The 10,029-nt window shown below is 29.3% G+C and overlaps 1 non-coding gene across 1 annotated transcript; it reads left to right on the forward strand.

Moving 5' to 3' along the window:
- The first annotated feature begins 2,964 nt into the window (after nucleotides 1–2,964).
- Nucleotides 2,965–3,046, forward strand: TRNAS-AGA (transfer RNA serine (anticodon AGA)). The gene has a single exon. It is a non-coding gene; the product is annotated as a tRNA-Ser (tRNA).
- Nucleotides 3,047–10,029: the final 6,983 nt, after the last annotated feature.

Consider the following 10,029-nt stretch of genomic DNA (forward strand, 5'->3'; position numbering starts at 1 on the left):
AAGCTACGGATTGGAAGTTTGATTTCCCTCCATTTCTCTCATTTTTGACGTGTTTTATTTTATCAACTTGGTTTATCGACTTTGTCATCATCAAGTTTACACTTCAAAAAGTGGGTATTTCTAAAATTGCCACCATATTTTCACCCATCTTCTGAGCTTTCTAACCGTATAATTTTTTTTCAATTTGAACAACAATAACATATTATTATTGAATTTCTTTTACTAGTGTCTCCATAGTTCTCACAAACATAGGTGCACCATTTTTTGAATAACTTTTGATATACGTATCCAAATTTAAAAAACTTTATATATTATTGTAGTGCACTTGATTCTTTACAATTTTAAAAAAAAAATTGTATTTTCGATTTGTTTAGTGCAACTTATGCTTCGCGCATGAACAGGTACCGAATTTTTCAGGATGTGCTCGATTGGAAAAATCATTAAAAAAAAAATACTCAACAAAAATTTACAAAAAAATACACATCTTCTAGTGCTCACTCTTAACTATCTTTCTACCAAAGTATTTGTCAAAATACTAAATCTAACTATGACTTTTTTGATGCGCACGTCAGACACTATGTTATGTTTTTCAGAAGAAAAAAAAAATAGGGTCAGTTTTTCGTGCGCGAAGGATTTGACCCCCTTAATTTTATCCAATTTTGAAAAAATTTAGTAGTTTGGAAACTAGATTCAGAGTACTACAATATTTGTTCTTTGATTATCTTCATATCTTGAGTGGATGACTTTCAAATTTTGCCTCTAAGTTCAGGTTCACCTGATTTTAGAAAAAAAGTGTCCACTTATACCCCCCTTTTTGACCACCATCTTTGTGCACTTACCCACATATTGATAGTGAATCTTTTGATTGGTGCAAGTATTTTTCTTGCATAGCTCTCATTTATCACAGAGAAAGTAAAATGATTTATTCATTTTTTTAATGCTAAATATTTTAAAATTTGATATCTCTTGACGAATTTTACGTAGATTTTTTAAAATATAGGTATACCAGTTTTATATTAAATGCTTAGTCAATACATGTTCTAACCACTAAAATTGTACAAAATTTGGCATGCATACATATGATTTGAATATAAGATTATTTGTAACCTATGAAGTTTTTATTATATTCTATGTAAATAATAAACACAAGTTAAAAATATCAAAATAAACCCCCCACACCCCTATCCCTACCAAAAAAAAAGGGGGTTAAATAAATCCAATATTAAATCCTAAACTAAATCTAGCCAAATATAACCATTCATAATGGATACATTTTTTAGACAAACCTTAAAATACCTTACAATAAAAAAACTAATAATAATTAAAATTTAACAAACATAAAAATAGTTTTACTACCCACATTAACAAACATGATCACTAATTCACTTCACCCTAGATACAAATCAAAACAAGATTGGGTTACTTCTAACCCTACTTCTATTAAGATGCCTAGTTCTACCTATGCTCAACCTGACTAATCTCAAGCCTTCTTCTAGCCTCACAATTGAAATAAAAGGGTGGAGGACCCTCAAGAAAGACTCTAGTTGTACAACAATGTCATGAAAAGGTTGCTTACTCAATAACCCACATCAAAGAAAAAGATTTAGAAGGTGAAAGTGGAAACTTTTAGACCAATAAGGGGCAGAAGAGCTCTCAATTGATAAGATGTGGGGGGAGGTGAATAAATTTATAGCCACTTTTAATAGATAAGAAAGCCTAGAGCAAAGTATTCTTAGAATCCAACAAAACTAAGATGTGCTTATGGAAAAACTTGTAGAGGTGGTGCCTTTTAGACAAAGATGCCATAAATGATTCAACCACTAGCACACATATTCTCTAGATTAAACTCTGAAAAAAGCCAAAGGAAATATAAAGAAGGATCTCCCAAAAAGACGAGGGCTTGAACCATTAGATAGAAAGAAAAAGGAAAATTTATTAAAGAAAACTCGAACCCTATCATCTTCCTCACCAAAGTGGATTTCCTTGATAAAGAATGGCAAGCTACCAATGATTAGAGATGTTGACAAATATCAACTATTTGTGTGATTTTTGCTCTTGTTTCTTAATTGTTCTAAATCGATGTTGTTTTTATTGTGAAGGACTAATTTGTTTTGCACAAAAACACTTGATTTAATGGCAAAGTCCATGTTGTAGATACCTAGATTGTGCTTTGTTCAAATCTTATATAATATAAAACAAATATTTCAATTGATAAAATGTAATGAGATTATATATATACTTACTGTCAATTTTATTTTTTTTACACATATTTTTTACAACAAATTTGTAGCCACAATCCTGAGTAAACTGAACTGTAAATCAGCCAACCTCTCACAGGTTCCTTGTATGACCCCCCCATGCCGCCTCATTCTTCTCCATAGCTCTTTCTGTTGAGTCCACAGCATACATGTGAGAGAGAAAAATATATTATCTCTAATGAGCTCAATTGGTCGAAACCCTAGAAATAGGTCAAATAATCTGAAAAATAGTTGTTCAACAAATCGATGTGCATGATATCTTTAAAGAACCACAAAATCAATTTCCCTAACTATTTTCTCACTAAAACATCTACAGATGCTTCAATATTCACACTCAGCGCCTGCACAAGATGCCTGTTATGAGAGCTTTAATTCTATTAATACCTGCAAATAGGCTCCAGCCGCTGGATTCTCCTTTCCTCTCATGTTCGATTCTACTCTTGTTCTCTGCTCCACAACTCAAATGCCAATCCAGGAAAAAGAAGAAAATCTTCTGAAATTACAATATCGCTACAGAATGCCATTGGATCTACTCGTGTTTTATTTATGAAACAATCTTATTCATTGCACACTGCCATCTCAGTCGAAGAAATTTTTGTATTTATACAGACAATAAAACAATTGTTAAATCCGTTGCGGACAAAAATTTAAGGGTTTCAATCAGAAAACATTAAATAGCTTGTAATTTTAACTAATATTCATTCAGGTGGACGTGCCGGAGTGGTTATCGGGCATGACTAGAAATCATGTGGGCTCTGCCCGCGCAGGTTCGAATCCTGCCGTCCACGATTAAAGAATTGTTAAGTATCATTTGTGGAAATACAATTTCAAGAATTAAACAAGTGCAGTCAATGATTTAGGAAAATCTTTCATACAAATAAATATTAAGTACTAACCAAACTATAAAACAGATGATTCTAATTCAATTAAGCTATAGATAACTCTAATTCATTTATTCTTAAATAGAAGACATTCATTTTAATTTTTTAATTAAGGATAAACATAGAGGTTGTCTATTTGAAAGAGTGTTAGGAAATGTAGAAGGTTAAATGAAATATGTGTTGTTTTTGTGCTTGAGTCTATGTTTGGGAGGAGGGATAGTTCATCCCGATGTTATCATATTTTATGTATTTTCTCTTTGTTTTGATTGGGATGGGAATGGATGTAGTGTTATCTAGTCAAGAGTGATATTGCCATGAATGTTCATGATATTGTTTGCTCCCAATGCTAGCATCTTATATAGCCACAATGATGTCCTCTAAAGCTATGGATGTGACCTCTTTAACTCTTATAACATCCTTTTGAATGATCTAAACTTGTTCTTGCACCAAAAGGACTATTTAAGAATAAGATGGTGCCTTAGGCATGTTTGCTAATTTAACAAGAGTGTTGAACTTGCTATAAGATTTGGGTAGAGTGAGCCCTATGTGTGATATGAGAGTGTAGCTATAATAATGGAGGATCTTCTATTGAGGTGTATATTTACAACATCTAGTTGTTGTTGTTTTTGCATCTTTTCTATTGTATAGAGTAATTATACTTTCATTTTCACTAATCTATTGTTATTAAGCTCTAATTTGTCAATTAGCAACCATTTGAGTATGTTTGGGAGGAGGAATAGTGCATCTAGATGTTATCATATTTTATGTCTTTTCGATTTGTTTTGATTGGGATGGGAATGGATGTAGTGTTATCTAGTCAAGTGTGATATTGTCATGAATGTTCATGATATTGTTTGTTCGCAATGCTAGCATCTTATATAGCCACAATGATGTCCTCTAAAGATATGGATGTGACCTCTTTAACTCTTAGAACATCCTTTTGAATGATCTAAACTTGTGCTTGTACCAAAATGACTATTTAAGAATAATTAGGTGTCTTAGGCATGTTTGCTAATTCAACAAGGGTGTTGAACTTGCTATAAGATTTGTGTAGAGTGATCCCTTTGTGTGATATGAGAGTGTAGCTATAATAATGGAGGATCTAGCTATTGAGGTGTATATTTACAACATCTAGTTGTTGTTGTTTTTGCATCTTTTCTATTGTATAGAGTAATTATACTTGCGTTTTCACTAATCCATTTTTATTAAGCTCTAATTTGACAATTAGCAATCATTTGAGTACATGATAATGTTTGTAAGTGAATTGAGATGAATATTTTTGTTTTAAAACTTTAGAGAAGTGAATGTTGGTAATTCCCAAAGGATAGGATTATGATCGTAGGAACATCCAAGGTGACAAAAAGGAATTAACTAAAACAAAGATAGGTGTTTAGGTGTGGATATAGTTGAATGTAATGCAAGTGGAAATTCAGGGACAATCAATTATCTGAACAGTTAAAAACATGCATAGTCATGCTTAATACATAAGGTAATATAAGTGAATAATAAGAGGTGGAAATGCAAAGTAGGCACCTTTTCTCTCTACATTTCCTCTCATTTTAATGTAAATGTGAGCTACAATAAATCAAGTACGTTAAATCAAAATATAGATTCTTTCCAAAATTTTGTTATACTTAATTTTAATAGGATAGAGAGGATTCGTTGAATTGTGTTATTCATCATAAAATTAAGAAAGGCTAAATCTGTTAACCAACAAACACAACAGAAACACAAAGGCATGATGGAGGCAATGCAGAACAGATAGTTTTTATTGCATGAAATTGATTACATCTAACCGGTAACAACCGGATTACAACAAACCGACACATAGGCCTGGTAGAAGAGGTCTCACCGGGACCTTGAATTGAAAGATATATCTTCTATGTACAGTCTAGCTATCTGATTCTTTGATTGATTCTAATTCATTGCATTCTAAAGCATAATTACAAATATATATATATATATATATATATATATATATATATATATATATATATATATATATATATCAATCCAAAGGATCTGGTCGGCCCAAAAGGGATCAAAACCCGAAAAACAAGACCTAACATGAAAATAAAAAAGGTCGGCCTCTGCCAAGAGATTCCTCCGGAAAATCCAAAGGATAAAATATAGAAGGTTGGTCACATACCAAGGAACAACGAGATCAACTCCCAAAACTCCACAAGATACAAAATGGGTTCCAGTAGATCACCAAAATAGGTCTCAAGCAACCGGTAACAAGAAACTGTCATGGAAACCGGTAGCGATATCTTGTTGGAAAGTGCTCCAAATACGATGTGGTCTTAAAGCAAGAAATATGATCAAGTCTTTAGGTAGAATCCAACTCCATAGGATCTGGTGAGCTAAAACCAGGACACACAGAAAGGAAAACCAAAACAGAAAACAGAAAACAAAACATAAAGGAAAATGTTTTTGGTTGATGCAAGATTGTTGTGAATCGAGGATGCTCCTGCATCAATAACCCTTAGATCTAAGAAGGTTTTTGTAAATCTAAAGTTCCCATACCATGTAAGAGTCATACAAGGACTCAAGCTTCTAGGATCACTTACAAACCCAAAAATGACCATCCAAAGAGAATATAGTAAGAGGATAATTTATTTAATTATGAGTGTAATAATGGTAAAATGATTTTTTTTTTAAAGATCAATGATACTAGATATAATGTATATATATGAGGCCTTGCTTATATAGGAAAGGTTGAGAGATAAGACAAGATTGTGATAAATGTCTAGATTCTATGTCATGATACAACTAAACTAGATAAGATCTCATGTGTACTAGAGACTTCTAAAAAATATTCTTAAAGTCATAGAAATAACCTTAACATGTAAGCATGTGTGAATATTTAGTAATATGTGAATTATTTAGGTAAAACATAATGTTCACACAAACATTCATGAATATATGTAATAAATTTGATACCCTCCACACTCTAAATACTTTTCATTTAAGCACTCAGTTTTATATAGTAAAGGTGACTACTAAATCTATCACATATGAATAAATCTAAACAATCCCTAGACAATTTTGATATTAGAACAATGTTACATGTGTACAACATTTTTTTTAAATACAATGTATAATTATTATAACACAATAATTCATGATACATAAAAAAATTGAAATAATATTTACAATATGTATTATGAACTTTAAGAAACACATAATTTAAAAGGATTTACAAGATTCAAACATTTTTTGTACAACCATGAAAACTTGATGTGCCTTCAAAACTTAATATAGCTAAATTGTAGGAATTGTTTAGGATAAAGGTGTGTGGTTTCAACTACCATGTCTAAATTTTATAACATTTTCTACATTAATTGATATTATAGTGTTATCATGTTAAAATCATTCAAATAAATTTTTGATGGTATCAACTAGCTTTTTATTCCATTGTTGAAACCTAGTATTATAGGACCAAGATCCATTTAGAAAATAATTGTCTAGTCTTAATTTTAATGGTAATTCTTTTATGATCTATGCTAAGTCAATTCTCAAGAATCATTTGAATTATAGTTGAGATATTGTCTTCTTTATATATTAATCATTTTTATAGTTTCCAATAGAATTGACAATGTTTAAAACATTTGAAATGATAGCTTTATTATGATTATGATTAGATATAATGTGCACCCTAATCTTTAAATTATAAGACTCATTTTATACATTTTTTGGTAAGACAAAATTTTGACATTACTTGGTTAATGTTTTATATTTATAAAGAATTCACTAAAAAACTTGAAATCCCATAGTTCAATTGTATGTTTTATCTTCTTACCTTCATTTTTTTTATTTTCTCATCAATTTGAACACACTCCTAGAGGTTCTTAGGTATTTTATAAATCCACTAGGCTCATTTCAAATTGATACAATTGAGATATGATTTTATTTTGTAAAGCCCTTATTAGAATACAACTTCGAGATACATTAATTGTAATTATAGATTAATTTCAAGTTTAGATGTATAGTAAATTTTTATTCATCTAATTCATGTGTAAAGTAGTAGAGAGTACATTTTATATCTCATATGGTTCATACATAGCATGCACAAGATCATCTCTAAATTTACTTTGTATTAATGAAATTAAATTTTTTATTATATGTTAAATTAATTATATTTTTATTTTAGGAAATGTTTCATTAAATATTTATTAAATTCAATAAATGTATTTGGTGTTCGAATATTTTTAGAATTAATTTAAATTTTCTTTAGATATTCTATTATATATTTCATCTACTATATTTTTATTCTTTGTTGTTTCTAGTTTTGATTGTGTGTTATTTTCTTTTGCAAAAAATCACACACAATCAAAACCAAAAACAATAAAGAAGAGCTATCTTGAATTGTGGAAAATTAATACATTTAGCTATATTTTTACTTTTATAAAACATTTCATTAATATTTTTAAATTTAATTTTTTTTGTAACATATAATTCCTTAAAAAATTGATGTAATTTAATCATAAAATAAATTTAATTTAATTGCAAACTAAATTTATATTGGTTTCCAATAATGAAAATGATAAATTTTCATGTTAATTAGAATAGAATTACGCTTTTCAAGGTCTATTCAAGTCCACAACAACTCTATTTTTCTATGAGAAAAACATAGATATTTTCATAGCTCAAAATTTGACCCTTTCTTTTCAAAATTTCTCCAAGATTGGGTTAGAATTAGGATATAGCCCTATTCAGCTACAATATTCTTTCAAACTCATGGGATAATTGTCAATCACCGAATTTTCCTCATCTTCAACATTCATATACATGGCTTTATCATTAATTCATTTTTTTTAAATAAATAAAAAGTTTCTAGAGGAAGTTCTCATAATTTAAGAAATAAATTATTAAAATTGTATTATATAATTAATAATTATTTTACATACTTCATGGCTATATGTTTTAGATAAATGTAGATCTTTAGGTTATTCTCTTAATTATTAAACATTAATTGTCATCATATCATTACATATCATTTATCATTTACCATTAATTATCATTTATCATTTACCATTAATTATCATTTATTAAATTAATTTACCATTTCTTGTAATTTATTATTTATCACATCGCATGTATCATATTTACCATTAATTTTTCAGTTATTATCATTTTTCATAATTTATAAAAATTTTAAACAATATTTTATTATTTAATTGATGTGAACTACTTGTCCATTTTAAATTTAAAAAGATCTTTTTCACCTCATAATTATCTTTGACTTTGAATTAAAAACCTCTTCTTCTCTCACCAATTAACTAGGTCTTCAATTAGAAGGTTCTTCTATTCATTTATACATTTATACATTTAATATTAAATTAAGCAATTTATTATTATCTTATGAGTTTAAAATGAAAATTTTATAATTTTAGTGGAGTTCACTTAATAATACATCCAATTAAGTCAAGTCTTCGATTGTTTATCCCCATCCATCTATTTCATCTTTTTAGAAAGCCTATAAATACCTCCGTCAGCTCATCATTTTTAAGAACCAAGTACTTATGCAAATTCACCTTGTCAAAATTCATTATCAATTAAATTTAGTGTTATGTTGTTGAGTTTCATCCACATTCCTAACAAGAAAGTCACTACAACAAAATTAATTTGAAATATCTATATATAATTTCTTTGTCATACTAATTCAAGCCTATTGAAAAATAAATTATAAATAATTTTATATTAAATGCTTAGTCAATGCATGCTCTAACCACTAAAATTGTACAAAATTTGGCATGCAAACATTATTTGAATATAAGATTATTTGTAACCTATGAAGTTTTTATTATATTCTATGTGAATAAAAACACTTAAAATATATATCAAAATAAACCCCCCACACCCCTATCCCTCCCAAAAAAAAAGTGGGGTAAATAAATCCAATATTAAGTCCTAAACTAAATCTAGCCAAATATAACCATTCATAATAGATACATTTTTAGGACAAACCTTAAAATACCTTCCAATAAAAAAAACTAATAATAATAATTAAAATTTAACAAACATAAAAATAGTTTTACTACCCACATTAACAAACATGATTGCTAACTCACTTCACCCTAGATATAAATCAAAAAAAGATTGGGTTACTTCTAACCCTACTTCTATTAAGATGCCTAGTTCTACCTATGCTCAACCTGACAGATCTCAAGCCTTCTTCTAGCCCCCCAATTGCAATAAAAGGGTGGAGGACCCTAAATAAAGACTCCAATTGTACAACAATGGCATGAAAAGGTTGCTTACTCAACAACCCACATCAAAGAAAAAGATTTAGAAGGTGAAATTTGAAGCTTTTAGACCAATAAGGGGCATAAAAGCTCTCAATAGATAAGATGTAGGGGGAGATGAATAAATTTGTAGCCACTTTTAATAGATAAGAAAGCCTAGAGCAAAGTATTCTTAGAATCCAACAAAACTAAGATGTGCTTACGGAAAAACTTGTAGAGGTGGTGCCTTTTAGACAAAGTTACCATAAATGATTTAACCACTAGCACACATCCTCTAGATTACTCTGAAAACGCCAAAGGAAATATAAAGAAGGATCTACCAAAAAGACAACGGCTTGAACCATTAAATAGAAAGAAAAAGGAAAATTTATTGAAGAAAAGTCAGACCCTATCATCTTCCTCGCCAAAGTGGATTTCCTTGATAAAGAATGGCAAGCTACCAATGATTAGAAATGTTGACAGACATCAACTATTTATGTGATTTTTGCTCTTGTTTCTTAATTGTTCTAAATCGATGTTGTTTTTATTGTGTAGGACTAATTTGTTTTGCCCAAAGACACTTGATTTAATGGCAAAGTCCATATTGTAGACACCTAGATTGTGCTTTGTTCAAATCTTATATAATATAAAACAAACATTTCA

Source organism: Cryptomeria japonica, chromosome 3, assembly GCF_030272615.1.
Source record: "Cryptomeria japonica chromosome 3, Sugi_1.0, whole genome shotgun sequence".
NCBI lineage: Eukaryota > Viridiplantae > Streptophyta > Pinopsida > Cupressales > Cupressaceae > Cryptomeria > Cryptomeria japonica.